We start from the raw sequence: 15,655 nt of genomic DNA on the forward strand, positions 1-15,655 counted from the left end.
TAAAAAAAAAGCAGGATAAAATGCAACTTCACTTGTTTTCTTGCTTTCCGGTTTGGGTTGATTTATGAGTGTATTACTAATTCTTTTAAAACTCTGGATTATCGTGGAATGTCTGAAACCCTCCTGGAACCCAGGTAAAAATGAATGACAATTCCTTGCTTGAAGTAATGCTTCAACTTGCAGATGGCAGTTCCAGGTTTGGCTCCAGACTTAGAAACAAGAGAGAAGTCTGAAGTTTTTGGGGTTGATTTTTAAAAACAAGAAATCCATTTGGAAGGGAGCAGGCAGAATAAAGAGCAGATAAGGCAAAATAATGCCTACAAATACCAGCTTATCTCGTACATGTCCTAAAGCCCAGCCTAGTCTATGAGATCAGGGCAGCATGGGAGAGTGCAGGTTGTCCTTATCAGTAAATGTTATCGGGATAGAAATCTTTGAGTGATCCTGTGCTGAAAGGGAGACTTGGCATGAATGAAGCAATCTGTGTAGGTGTAGTAACTGAGAGCCTTTTTGGTCTCTGGTGTCAATCTTCTTTAAGAAGGGGCTGTACAGTCCTGCTGCTGCCAGTTTCCATCTCTGCTGATGCTAAATGTAGCAGTTGCAGTGATTGGCTGGTGCTGGTTTTTTGCTGAAAGAAAAGCCTTTGTCATGATGAGGCAAAAAGGGGGTTATTTTTAAATTCCTTGAACCCTTCTGTAGATGAGGAAACACAGACCAGTTTGTTTGCAGGTGGCAGTGATCCTCTGCATCCTTGGACTCTGAAGCAGGTTCAGTCATGCTTCTGTTCAGTACTCAAAGAAAGGAAAGCCAAAAGGAGTTCCTGCAGAAAGCAGAACCCAGTGAGAAAATGTATTTATTATTTGTCTATCTGCCTCCTGTAGCAGGAGGGAAGTAGCTGGTGCTGGTCATAAAGCTTTTCTTGGAGACTGGTGCATTTTCTGAAGCAGTCTTGTAGTTCTGGAGAGTTATTGCTGGTCTTGGATCCTCTTTCCAACCCTGTTTGTGTTTTGCACCCTGGCTGTTAATGCAAACACACAGCCTGGTTTAAAGTAGAAATGACACAGAGCAAACTGAATATGAGGTACTTCATATTCAAAACCAAGTGTTCAAAACCACTTCAAAACCAAGTGTTTTGTTGGTTCAGGGTTGGATTTTCTGGGGGTTTTTTTGGTGAGTTTTCCCCCACTTTACTTGTCTTTGCACTTTCATGTCCATCTTCCAGAAGGTTGTCTGGGTAAGCAATTATTAAACCTGTCTTGGGAAATTTGTGCATTTATCACCGAGTGTTGTGCTGCCTTTCATCACGTGGCTGCTGCATGTTTGGGTGATGTCATGAGCTTGAGTCTTCAGCCAGATTTCTTCAGTGACCTGCCTTGGGTTTAATCTGAAAGGATTTTGTCTGCAAGGCATTTACATTCCCTCGGGATTTGTCAGGATGATGACAAAGTATTAGTGCATTTCTTTTAATGATGTCTGCAGTTTGAAGGAGCTAGATAAATATAAATGCTCTCTGCAAATTGAGATGAAATCCTGTCTGAGAGTTATACAGACAAAAGGTATTTAAGTGGAAAGATCATGCAATGAGTGTTTTAGCTGATCCCTTTGATCACACTGACATTGAATATATCCAGTGTTTCTCATTTTCTCTGAGACCATGGGGTGCCATTTCCTACATCCCAGTAAGGAGCACTGGAAGAGAAGAGGCTGCTCTGAGTGCCTGGTGCATGCTGGAGCATTTTTGTACAAAGTAGAACTGATTAAACATCATTAATGATTAATGCATGATTTGCACATTCAGCGTTCATTGCTGGAGCTGAAATCTCTCTTATTTGACTTCAATCTGGTGGAATGATCTCAGGAACGTTAAGCAAAATTACTTCAGTCCTTTTATTCCAGTGAAAGAATTTAAAGGAAGAAAGGTTTTCCAACTGCTGTAAAATGGAGACCACCTGTCTTTGATCAGGTTTCTTTAGACTAACAGTGTTTTAGAAGGGAAGGCTGGGGGTGTAAAAGGCAAAATTATCAAACCTGAATTTAAAGAAAAATAACTTTTAAAATAATAATGTTTCTCCCTAATTGTCCTTTATAATATATATAATAATTTGTAGCAAACAATTCAGTACTTTGAAGCTTATTCAGAAAACACAGCATTACTTTTTAAACCTGAAAAAAAAAATTATGGTCAGAGGACAGAGCCCTTGATTGCATTCAGAAAGCTGAATGGAATTCTCCATGCAGTCTCTCACGCACGTTCAGATTTCATGTAGGCATCTTGCAGCTTTGCTGAATGCTTTGATCTGATTCTCAAATTGCCCAAAATCACAGTCCTTAGCTGGATGGGAAAGACGGTGCAGCCACAGTGGTGCAAAAGGGGAAAGAAGCAGCCTTGATTCTGTTCAGAAAACAGGGGAAATTAAACCAGTCTGCCGGCATGGCTTGATCAGAACTGTTAAAACTCGTATCTTGTCTTTTGGCCCTAAGTTGGTCTCAAGTCTTGGTTTACATGGCATTAAAATAAAAAAAAAAAAGGAATCAATATCAGTCTATATAACATCTCTCTATCTTACTACATTGCTTGTATGTTTTATGTCACCCACACAACAGGGAAAAGGAAAAATATGACCGGTTAACTGTGTGAAATTTCCTAAAATTTTAATTCAATTTAGAAATTATATTTCAGTAGGCCTTTGAAATATTTAATTTCTCTTGTTATGTTTCTTTCCCCCAATGAACACTTTTTTCTTTCCCCCCCTTAACCTCTTGATAAATACTGTTCCACAAATAACTCTCCAGCTACGATTTCTTTCAGGAGTACTTCTGTTTTCAGTCTATAGAAATAATTTTATCTTCTTGCTGTTAAGGCAGTGACAGATGATATTTTCTTTTTCTCTACATTTAGACACCTTATATTACCCAGCTCACTGAGGTAAAAAAAACCCTCCACATGCTGAAGCTCCAAAACCCTTGATGTGCTCAGAAAAGGCACTATATTATTTACTTCCATTTCCCCCTCTTTTTGTTTTTTTGCAAAGGTTATTTCTGAAATCCAAAAGGAAGGGAAAATGGCCTGTTTTGGTTGAGACCAGGAGTGTTTTTTAGTGAATTTTTGTATGGCAAGTGCTGTGCTTGGATTGCCCCTGCCTTAGAGACAGCAGAGCTGTATGTATAATGTATCAGAAGGGATAAACAATGCACATTTTAAATGATATCCTGATATTGCTCAGAATGTGGCTCCCTCCACAGAAGGATTTGTGGAATGGGAGCCAGAGAGAGCTCATCAATATGGCAGTTAAAGGGATCTTTCTTTGAGGTTTTTCTTTGTGCATGCACACACAGGTTATTTGTTTAAAATTCCTTGTACATCTGCATTTGCTGGGTACTGAGTTTTGGAATTTACACTGTCTAGCTGCTGTTCACAGTTGTTGTTTTGTTGTGGAAAGGTTGGGCCTTGAAGGGCGGGGACTTCAGTCCTCACTGCTGTGAGGGTGACGAGGACACGCAAGCCATCTCGCCATCCCACACCACATCAGCCAGTTATATTTTGCTGCCAAATCCCTAGGAAACGTGTTTTCCCTATAAAGCAGTGTGTAGAGAGCGCTAAGTGTCTATTTTCTGGAAGACTTTCCTCGGGGCGCGGCGTCATTTTGCCCTTGTGGTGAGGCTGAGGGGCTGCTGGGCCCACGCCCAGTGCTGCGTCCCCTCACGGCCCCCACAGCCCCTGCTGCTTACCGAGACAGTTTTGGCTGCTTCTACTGCAAATATTTGGTGAATTGTGCTTGGTCTTTGGACCAGCAGAGACCCTGGCACCTGGGCTGCACTTTTTCCCCTCAGAGCTGTGGGAAGACTGAGCGGGAGTGTTCCCATGAAGGGGAATCCATGTCTCCGGGCCATGTCAGGTGAGCTGGGGCTCCTCATACCCTTCCCCTGTCACGGTGTTTGCGAACATGTTACTTTCTGTTGCCAGAGGGCTTAAATATTCAATCTTTATTTTAACCCGCTGAGCCCACTTAGTCCTCTGAGGGGGTTTGTGTAAAAATAGCAATAAAACCCCAAAACATTATGGCCGTGACTTGTACACTCAGAAGAGCACTGGTAGGTATGGGTGGATTTTAGACAAAATTGTCCTTAGCAAATCTAGAAGTATTGTATAGAAAAGGCTGTGTGTTTCTGTGTGTCCTTAAGTTATTGTTTATTATCCCCCAGATCACAATGTTCTGGGAGCCCTTTGGCATGGCTGGGTGGGTTGTGCTTGGTGAGCAGTATTAATATTTTTGGTAAGATTGTCGAGGGAGAAGCAAAAGCAGCCCTTTGGTGAGGCATTTGGACCCTCAGCAGCCCCAGAAGAGTTGTCTGTGGAGGTTTTGTTCCTTGCTTGCACACTCCAGTTTGCTCCTGGGATTTGTGCATTCCTCAGGTAGCTGGCTGGTTTTGCTCTCCTGGGTGCTACAAAGCAGTGAAGCTTTATTGGCATCAGTGTGTGAGATCCTGTGACTCTGTTTAAACTTATCCTGCTTTGTGGCTAATGTTTGTGCTGCTTCTAACCAGCTGTACAACTTTCAACCTGAATGACCCTTCTTTCATTTAAAAAGAAAAATAAAAAATATCAGAGGTGTGTTTTATCTTCCCCTCTGTGATTGGGAGAGAAAAAGTAATCACTGTGGCCCTGATCATGACAGAACTATCTGAAGGTATTGGCAATTCTGCTTTCAACTCTCACCCTCTGAAATTCTTTCTTCCACGTTCGGGGTAAAGCGCTGTATTCTTCTACATGTTTGTGCCATCATGATATTGATAAAACCTTGTTTTATTCCTTTACAGTGCTCTTGACTCAAGGTAACCTTGATATTCACCTCTGGGACTTGATTGATTTCTAAAGTTAAATGGCTTTGTTAATTAACCAACAATTTAGGCTTCTTTACCAAAATCAGGGAAATCTGCCTTTTTGCTGTTGGGAGATCTAAAATGAGAGTGACCCAATTGCTGTTTCCCTGAACTAATTTAGAAAGGGAACTTGAAATGCTGGGGGGCAAACTTGGGTTTATTGCGGTATTTTATGTATTCCATTAACTTCTTCAGTTGTGGTAGCAATGTGGAGGAGAAATGATAGCAAGTCTTGAGTCACTGTTCATGTTTTAAATAAGACAAATAAAATCTTTTAAAAGATAAGTACGGTTGATACTTAGCACAAGCCCAGCTCTGATATGCTTCAGGGATTCCTTTATATTCCTGTTCCTGAAAATGAAAGAATCACCCTGTGTGGCAGATGCAGAGGGAATTTCCTGTGCGCAAGGAAAAAAAACAACCCACGTTAATTAATATTCCTGCTGAAAAGAAATTTGCAGGGAGTCAGAGGAGCTTCTCTGAAGTTGCCAGCTGTGGAATTTGAATTTTGGGCATTTATTCATAGAAATCATTGGGGTTTTGTGGCATTTTTCTGCCCACTCCCCGCCCATTGATTAGTGTCATATTTATGATGCTCAGCGGTTCTAAACTGGTGTGATTCCACCCTGAATGAAGTGTCTCAGTGGCTTCCCACCTGTGTGGATGGAACAGAACATGAGATGTTGGAGGTTTAGGGTCAGTCAGAAAAATAGTGATGGCTTGTTACTCTTTCAAAATATAGCTATATTTTTTTTTTCTAATGTATTTTATTTTGGGGAGTGGGCATGAGAAGAGGAAGTATCAGAAAATCAGGTGAGGGAGATGTACGAGATACTGTCAGTAACATTTTTGCCTTCTTTTGTAGGAATTGTTGGAAGTTACCTGCTCTTTGTACTGGTTGTAGGCACAGGCTGGCATTTAATGACAAACTGGCAAATGAAACTTTTTCTACATCCGAGGATTCTGTCAAAACCAAGAAAGATGGGGAGACTAGGCATGATTCAGCTGTAGACCTCTTGCTTCCCTCTTCCCATTTCTCTGTCTCCCCTTTGCCTCCAGCCGTACAACTGCTGCTCCTTATTTTGTGTCTGCTCCACACATGAATTATCAGAGCTTGTCTGAATGTACTACTTAACCTTCTTTCCCTCAAATCCCTTGGCAAGTAAGTAACATATGGGCAACATTTTGGGTACAGCTCACATTCAGAGTTTAGATACAAGTGTCATACTGAGCTTGGATTTGAGCACAGCTGCCTAGTTTCCTCCCAGAATTTCCATTCAGAAATCCATGTGTGTATAGTGCATATGTGGACATCACAAACCTACATTTTCACCCTGATAAAGTGCTGAGTGTTGTCCATCTTTATCCATAAGCAGCATTAGCTGCACTTAGTTCCTGGTGGGGGGACTGGTGCTGGGAAGGTGCACAGTTGTGTCATGAAATTGGTGACAGTGAATTCCTCCTGTTCCCTCCTTGTTCCTTTGGTCCCTTTCTGGTTTTATTTCCCTGCTACAAATAATTTTCCCAAATTATGTAAATAAAGCTAAATAGACATTTATATGTTTATAGTTACTATTGACTAGTGGTAGCAAACGGAGGCATAATTAGCTGGTGGATGGCAAATGGGGATTGTTTCAAATTTGCTAACCTGGTAGAGATACAAAATAGAATTCTGGCTACCCAAGGTCAACAGTAAATCACTTATTAATCTTAAAACAGCATTTGACCCGAATTTATGGAATAATTTTTTCAAACCCATGGAAGTAAATGAGATTTTGGGATGAGCATGTACTGGTGATTATTTGATTTCATGGGAAATAAAAGACCTGAGGCTTATGAAGTGTTTGTTGGTTTTTTTCTTTCTAGTGAAACAATGAATGTTAACTCAAGAAATGTGAATTGTTTGTAATTTACTGTGGAAAAGCTTCAGGCATCTAACCTCAAGATAGACGAAAATGCATCGTGTGTTAAGCAGGCAGAACAAGGAATAAGGAAATAAGAGACTGGGTGCAAAGATTTCACAAATCTCAGTGATGTGGTAAGTGAATTTTGCATATATTTGTAGCTAATTAACTTGCTTCTGAATTACTGTAAATTGCTATTGTAGCCACTGTGACCCTGGAGTTTCAAGGTACTCCCAGGGAGCACACAAGAAGGTTCCTTGGATGAGACTGGCAAATAAACAAGGACAAAAGCCCCAGGCTTTTCTCTGAGCCTGACTGGAGAGCAGCAGTGACAGAGGTGATGAGTCAGTGGACAGTGCTGGCCCCTGTCCAGCCTTCCCATCAGCTCAGGGATGCTGGAGGCATTTACAGTCAGGAGCCCTGGCTGCAGGAGCTTTGGAAGGCATTTCCACGGCTGCTGAAGTGAGGTTGGAAGGGAAACTCAAAGCACTGTTTATCTGTGACCATGAACCCTTCTCTCTTCCCAGGAAAATAAAAATATAATGAGAAGGGGGAACATTCCCAAGGTCTTTGTCGATCAATGTAATGTTGAGCTAAAGGAAATTAGAGGTTTGTTGATGTTCCCAGCAGTAGAAGTGATATAAACTGATGTGTAAAGGAAGAATTTACTTTGCAAGGGACACTTCAAGCACTACCATGCATTCACAGCTGCATTTGCAGTTAAGTTACAGATCGGGTCAAGTGTCTTTAGCTCTGTGGTTTCCCAGAGGTCTGGGAGACACAGCTGACATCAGGGCAGGTTTGTACTTTTCCCCCTTAGTGTTCTGGATGCTGTTGCGTTTTTACCACTGTGGGGCAGTTTACAGAAGTGTTACTTGAAGTGTTGCACAGACATTGAAAGGCCAGCACCAGTGACACAGCAGCATTAGGAGGGATGATAAAATGAGGGGTTTCAGCATGTGCCCTTTCTAAACGTGGTCACATAAATAGAAGGTAACACCTGGCACCATGCCTAAACTTCTGTCCTGCCTTATTACAAGGGCCTGATGTCAAAGGTCAGGGAAAGACAGCAGGGACTCTGCAGGTCAGTCTGTACCTCACTGGGAGGAAGCTCTGTTCATCCTGAAACATGGCAGGGAACAGTGGCTGGGGACACTCACTGCATACAGAGAAATCTTGGCTTAAAGTGACCCATGGCCTTCTGTAAGAAAAGAACAGGAAAAGTAAGTCTAAACCATCCAAAACACCAGTGATGATGATGAAGAAAACATCCCTGAATGAAAAAGGTGTTACTGAAAAATATAACCTAACAGCAACAGTCTACAGTTAAAATTACTTTAAATCGTGCAGCTGTAATAAAGTTCCAAGTGTCAAATTAGCATTTCTGTCTCATTTCCAATTCTTGTGTTTTACATCATAACTGCATGAAGGTGCTATTAAGAAAAGCAGAGCCCAGATGTTGCTGCTGATTGTATTGTTTATTGTTGTGCAGAAGGAAAATAATACCTGATTTATGATAGAAAACACTGTGGGGATAAATGCAAGCACCAGAACTGGATTTAAATGATGTTGCTACAAGTGGGATGCATTTTCCTTTTTCCTAACCCCTCTATTCCCTAAACCCCCTGTAAGGCTTCTAGTGCAATATTCTGCAGTCCCTGTGCAACCCAACTTTGCTGAAGTCTGAGAGAGATTTATGGTTACGTTACTTCTGCCACTCAGAGCATCATAAAAACTGTCTCCCAGCAAGAAAACAAAGGTTTCTGGGTCTCAAAGAAAAGCAAATACTCTGAGCACAGTTCCAGGTAGATGCTCAGATGTTGTGGATTCCCAGAACTGCCTCTCTATTTTGGGCCGTGTTGCCTCCTAGAATCACAGAATACTTTAAATTTTAAAGATTTCTAGAGGCCTCTAGTCCAAGTCTGTGCTTAAATCAGGGCCAGCTTTCACCTCAGTCTGTTTGCTCAGGCCCTTGTCCTGCAGAATTAAGGAGATCCCATGGGTCATCTGAGCCCCTGTTTTTCACCAGCCTTGTCTCTCTCTCATCAGAATTTTCTGTGCCCCTACCTTGCTTTTCACTTGCTGATAAATACTACCTTGCCTATAGAGGCAAGAGAAAAAGATTATCCTTCCCCCTCTTTGGTGACTCACTGGTGTAGTTCAGCACAAGATCCCATACGCTCGTCTCTATTTATACATTAACTGACATGTGTGATGCAAAATGGGATAAATATAGGTAATTTCTGGCTCTTGATGGAGACCAGATATGATGGCAATCAACCTGGAGTGTCTGCTTTCCATTTTGTTTGTCCTAGGCACAGCCTAACAACCGCTTCTGAGTCTGCTCATAGTGCTTTTAAACATAAAGCACTTTCAGATAGTTTAAAAAGTGGTCCTGCTGTGAGAATCACTATTTGCTGTTAATATAAAGCATCTCTAAAGGCAGCTCGCCATTACTGTGTGCTTATCACAGGTAACCTCCTGTTTTGTGCCAGGGAGAACCTCTAGCACAACTGAGCTTTCCCCTGTGTATAAATGCCTGCCTCATACTGCTGCCCCCAGCAGTGCTAATTATAGTCATTAATTCTGCTTGGCTAAAGGTATGTGCTGTAGGCTCTGAAGCTTGTGCTACACCCACTTCTCCAATGGCCCCTTAGGGAAAAAATCCTCCTTACAAAGCCTCAAATCCTTTTTCCTCATTTTTGCGTGTTAAAAGGTACACTCCAAACAGGGATTTGTGTGTGGTGTTTGAAGGCTGTTGCTGTGAGGACACGCGTGGCCTGCTCTGTGTAGCCATGAGAGCAGAGTCACTTGGGGTTGTGAGTCACTGCCTGGCTGTAATTAATGTCCGTGTGCATATTCAAAACAGAGTGTGGCAGGGGGGAAAGATGGCACTGGTGTGACTCCAGCAGCCGTTCCCAATAAATTGGTGGTGCTGACACATTTGTGAGTGACTTTGGCTGTTGGATTGCAAATCACCCCAGCAGGGGAGCCAGGGTCGCTTGACTTTGTTAAACGCAGCCAAGTGTTCAATATTTTATTAAAGTTTAATATTAAATGACACCTTCTGCTTAGTTCATAGGTTCATGTGTGGGTCAGTTCCTTCTTTTCTCCCATTATTCCGGTTACCTGAGAATAATCCAGAGTTTTACACAGCCCAGGCTTCTGGACAATGTAGGTGCATGAGCTAAAGTGGGAAATGCAGGACTGTGGAGGCAGTTGAGATTTATTGGAGCTTGCAGCTTGTCCCAATGGACTTGGCTTAAAAATATGTTTAGAAGATAAAAAAGGGAAGGTTTTTCCCATTCCATGAACCACATGAGACTTGGCTTCATTCCTGTTTTGCTTTAGGTAAAAAAAATGCATTTACTTTGGATTTTTTCCTAGAAAAAAACTAAAGAAAGAGCCTGCACTAAGCAATAGTGTTGTGGTGAGAGAGGGGAAAGATTTAGCTTCAAGTTTTTAATGTAATAACTTAAATCTGGGTTTGAGGTGATTTTTGCTTTCATAATTAATGGTCACTTGGCTACTTTGGGGTGTAAATATTTTTCTTTTCATCTTCAAATTTCATTTGATACCTAAGGGCTTAATTTAAAAATGTAGCAATATTCTGGTAGGACAAGCTCTAGATTTAAGTAACTGCTGCTTTTATTTTTTCTTTTGACAAAAATAGCACATGAATTGGCGGGGGGGAAAAAACCCCTAATGTATATGATATCTCACTGGGGAAAATCAGGGCTACAAGTCCCCATGCTGACTTCCAGGAGAAGATATATCCAGGAAAGGAAAAACAGCACTTAAATTGCTTAGAAAAGCCAATTTTCTCTATGGCAAAATTGTTAAGTGCATTTTGTTTTAGAGAATCTATGAATATTTTGATTTTTCATGTTGATTTGGAATGCAAATAGATACTGAGTTATCAGAACTTGCCAGTGGGCAAAAAAATCTGAATTTCAATCAATTTTGCTAAGTACCCAGCAAAGAAGGGTTTCTTAGAAGTTTTATTCAATATTTTTCATTGTACACGTGCAAGGAAACGTGATCTTGCAGCTTAGAGATCATCAAGCAGTTAGTTTGGGTTTTATCCCACTGAAAACTTCAGAAGTCCAAAATGTTCCAGAGCATAGATTTGTTTTTTAATGGGAAAAAAGTAAATAGAAATTTTAAAAATGGTGAACTTTATATTATGTTTTCCATGAGGTTCCTGATTCTTCTTGCTGAAAATTAACCTTTTTTACCTTTCAGAAGGAGAAAATCTCACTGAGAAAAAGCTTTGCAAATTCCTTTTTGGGTGGTGCAGGTGGTGCTGCTCCCCCTGGGGCACAGCAGAGCAAATGTAGAAGCCCTGATGGTTTTCTTGGATAGCTTCCTTAGAATATTAGAAATAGTAGTAGGCAGGTTCCCTGTGTTGTCTCCCATTCTCTGGAAGTGGGTTTGCTTTGTGCCCAACCCTTCCAGCTACTCCACATTTGAGGTTATCTGGCTGTGAAAATGGGCTGGATCTGCCTGCACTGGGACTGTCACAGAACAGCTGCACACTGAAATCCAGAGCTGCTCTTGCAGATCTTCACCAGCTGAGCAATTCTTGGGTACTTACAGTGAAACCTTTTGCTCCCCCATTGGCTCTGTTTCTGCTCAGTGCCTGAGTTTTATAGGAGTAAATCTTGGCTTTCAGTGTTTAAAACTCAGTGCTTTATTTCTGTGGATTTTTTTGTGAAGAATTGTGACCTTTTGGATAGAAAATGGAGGTGGAGTTTGGGTGTCTCCAGTTACCAAGGCCTACAATATGCCATGGTTTTTCTCCCTTGTTGAGCTGCCGGGATCCAGTTCTGGAGAAAAATCCAAAGAGGATGTGCCGGGCGTACAGTGAAGTGGGACAGTGAACAGCTTCCACAAAGAAATGCAGCAAGTCCTAAGGAAACAAATCCAGTTTTTCACCCAAGAAGAGGTGGCATTGTAAATGTTTTTCCCAGAGCAATGTTACATTTTTTTTCCTGTTACTGGAACTTTCTCCGTTCTGTCTCTAGAACGGTGGGAGTAGTGATGGAAGCACCTTCTTCCCACACTGTTATGTGAGAGCTCTGAATTGTTACTCTTGGGAGATGAGAGAGGAGCATTAAAGGCAGCACCACTTATCCAGCTCTTCTAAACTGAGGATTCGCTGTGTAAATAAGCGTCTGGTTTCAAACTCTGATTTTTATCAACCTAGGAAAGTGTCCTTCTCTCCTCCAGTCTCTGTTCATCTATGAGAAGTGTGTTTGTAGTTTATGTAGCTTGTGCAAGTAGGACCCATGATTTTGTCATAGTGGTAAAACATGAGTGAGAAAAGGCATCTTCTGCATTTTCTTTTTCTTGTCCCTGCCATGTTCACTCTATGCTGGGTAATGTTTTGGTGCCTCCACAATGCCTTCAAACAAACACCTTCTTGGCTGCTTTTATTTCTACTTCTCTGTCTCACAGCCTCTTTTTTTTTTTTCCTTTAGTTTTCCTTTTCTTTCTTGAGCTGTACTAGGGTCTTTAAGCATTTATGTTGCCCCGTTTTTTAATGTGCAGCTTTTAGCTGCATTAGAGGCAGTTGTGAGATCAGTGCTTTTCACACAGTCCTATACACAGTTGCTGTCTAGCACTTAAGTGCAACTATGTGAGTGCATTAGAAATACCCAGAATAAGCAAAGGTAAAAAGAGAGATGACACAATTGCTACTCTGATTAAGTAGATTCACTATTTAAAATGTCTTAGCACCTCAGCCAGATTTATGGTGTGGTTTCCTACAATTCCCTCCTAGTGTTCTGCCAAGAGATTATCTTGAATCCTGACACTTCAAATCCTGTTGTTACTGCTCTTATTCGAAAAGAACATCTTACACATGGTTGCTGAAATGGCTATTTCAGAAGACTGGTGCTAGTATAGGGCATATGTGTCTTAAATAAAAAGTAGTTAGAAAAATGCATGAACTGCTTCCCATATGGAATGAAAGATGAAAGCAGCATGCATGGCTCTCCCTCTCCCTGGATGGGCAGGTGTAAAGCAGGAAGAATGTGAATGTAGATGAATTTGTTTATACGCACATTCTGTTTTATCCTTCAGAAGGTAAAATGTTGTCTGTGCTTTTCTAAATCCATGTGCATGTCTTTATACATGCCCATGTTAAGAGATGCTTGGCTCACATAAATCAGAAGACATCAGAAATGAGGGAAAGAAGTTGTTTTGTCTTGTTTGGGATGTTCCAAATCAGTGTGGTCAGGAGCTAATCCCAGTGATGGGCTGCCTCCACCCTCAAAGGAGAAGTTGTCAACAGAGTCATGCTTTTGGGCACACTTGGTGAGCCCTTTCCTTGCCCTTTTCTCACTTACCAGGAACGTGCCAGGTGCTTGTCAGCTTTTTCCATTACAGTTTGCTTCAGCAATCACCTGTGGGGGGTACCAAGGACACCTGTGGAAACTCAACACTGATTTTGGGGTTACAGCATTCTGCAACAGCCTCAATCATTACAGGGAGCTATAGCTTTGGGAATAGCACCAGCTGGAACAAGCATTGTCCTCCCTGAGGAGCTTGCAGGTAGGAGCACTTTTATAGAAGAGGGGATGCGTATGGGAATAAAACTGAGTGGTTAAATCCCATTAGGCCATAGAAAATGGAAAAGAAAAATAAATCAGGGATTAATTGCAGCTTTTTGCCATTCAGATGAAAAACCAGATAATGACATAGACACAATAAGACTTTCTTGGTTTAATTTGAACATTCAATAGAACTTGGTAAAAATTCCTCATTTTGGGGTTTTTAAAAATTTAATTAGAATAGTCACAAATTGTATATAAGCACTTTTCTCAATACACATAGCCCTTTCCCAGTCAGTGAAGGATTCAAAATGAAAGTTGTTACTGAGAGTTGAAATTAGAGTATTTGTGTCATTGCTATCCTTTCATGTTTTGCCTTTTTTCATCCTTTATTATTCTTCTATCTTTAATCCTCTTCTCCTTAATTCACTCTTCAAGGCAGTGGGAATGACTTACAAAAGGATGATGAAAGCCTGAATGGAATAATTGGGTCTTCTGGTTTCCAAGTCTCACCTCAGTGTTGCAGAAGGGCTGTGAAGCATTTTGTTTAAGACCTGAGTGCCTCAGTGATTTGTTGGTGTGTGAGGTTGTGCGGGTCAGCCCTGCACTCCTGTGACCCCTTTTGTGCTCTGTTCTGCTTCCCTGACATCCACTCACAGACCTGAAATTGTGTTTAGATAGATAGAATTTACTGAAAGAGTATCAGTTCCCCTTGATATCTTTCCTTATAATTCCTCGTGAGCTGAACTTACCTTTCTTACACCACCACATTTAGCTCAGTGACGAAAAGACCATCAGAAAATTTCAAATACATGACAAATAATTTTTTCCTCAAATAAATCGTCCCATAAATCTGCCATTCACTGTATCCAGCAGTCCCAGGACAAGGAAATGCAGAAGCTGTTTGCTGTGACTATGGGACAAGGAAAGACTAAGCAGAAGTTGTGTTTATATGTGCCAAGGGAACAGGGAAGTAAATGGTAAATTCTGTGTGTTGGCTGCAGGGGCAGGGAGGCTGTAACTTTTCTGTTTCCAGAATTTGTGACCAGCATCTCAAGCTCAAGAGTGTCATTGGCAGTGGGTATCTGACAGTAAGTGGCTGAAAGGTGGCAGGAGAAGATGAGGATTCCAGAGATTTTCTTTCACAGCATCAGTCAAAGGCTTTTAAGGGATAAGGATCAGTGAGATATGAAAGAGTACTAGTTGTAAAAACCCACTAAGTGATACTTATCAGCTATATTTGGATTAGTCTGGGACCATCAAGAGTTACTTTTGTAAGGCAGAATCTCAGAAAAAAAACCTTTGGTTTTTTACTCCTGTGTTCAAACACAATTTCTGTCATCATCTCAGAGACTGGTAGGAATGGTCCACTTGATTGTGCTAATGACAAGCCATTGATGGATGTGTCTCCTTTGATTTGTGGTGCCGTGTTGGCATGAAGCAGGGCTTAAGGCCAATTTAGTAATGTATGAGTGTAAAATCCATGCCACTACAGTGCTGGTACTGTCAATAGCTGCTCACAGCAGTGCTGCTGTTTGGGTGCGATACAAACAGAATAAACCTGTCAAAGGCGCTCCTGCTCACCCCCAAGGCACTGTTATATCCTGCATTTCCTGTGGGCACCAAGGAAGGGGAGCCCCAGACATTGCCAGGTGTGTGTGAGCTGTGTAGCTTTAATACAAGCATGCAGTAGATGAATTCTTCCTTTCAGGACAGTATTTTCCAAGGGCACAGCTTGTCCTGTTGACCTTTGCTGAGAGCCAGAGTCAGGTCTCAGCACTTTGTCCTGCTGTTGGAAGTTGAGCTGCTCTGTTCTATTCATGCCTAAAGTCAAAGCTTTATGGAGCAGTTCAGTGTTCAAGTACCTGTGACTAGTTTGCAGTCTCACCTCATATCGTCCTGCATCCAAGACAAGAATAAGTGCTTGACTCACAGCAGGATCTTCCTCCTCTTTGGAATCATAGAGGATTTATTTTGTTGCTGTATTATCAAATACCGTCAGTAATTTTTGTCTCTCAACTGTTACCCCCATGATCATTTCTCTGTTTGGTGAATGGAACCTCTATCCCATTAGAGGGATATCTTTCTATTCCAATCTCTAGAATTCTCATTCCTGGAATCATGTCACTGGTGCCAAATCCCCAAAGTCCAAACTGATGTCTCCCCTCTTTGAGCACCAGCTACATGCAGCAGAGGCCTGGGCATCAGATCTGGGAATATGATCAATTCTTCTTCCTTCTACTTCTGGAATAAAATGGCTTTTGCATGCTTGCACTTAAACTTGTTGCTCTTCTCAGACTTCGGTTTGAATTT

At 41.5% G+C, this 15,655-nt stretch overlaps 1 long non-coding RNA gene across 2 annotated transcripts in view; it reads left to right on the plus strand.

Moving 5' to 3' along the window:
* LOC116441649 overlaps positions 1–15,655 on the plus strand; it is a 178,983-nt gene that overhangs the window by 52,188 nt on the left and 111,140 nt on the right. Inside the window, exons 1-2 of one of the 2 annotated variants that reach the window (XR_004239204.1) lie at positions 5,751–6,043; positions 6,748–6,919. This is a non-coding gene — a long non-coding RNA (uncharacterized LOC116441649). Of the gene's footprint in view, positions 1–5,750; positions 6,044–6,747; positions 6,920–15,655 lie in introns of those variants that run through there. The other variant, XR_004239205.1, reaches the window with a different exon arrangement.

Source organism: Corvus moneduloides, chromosome 3, assembly GCF_009650955.1.
Source record: "Corvus moneduloides isolate bCorMon1 chromosome 3, bCorMon1.pri, whole genome shotgun sequence".
Classification (NCBI taxonomy): domain Eukaryota; kingdom Metazoa; phylum Chordata; class Aves; order Passeriformes; family Corvidae; genus Corvus; species Corvus moneduloides.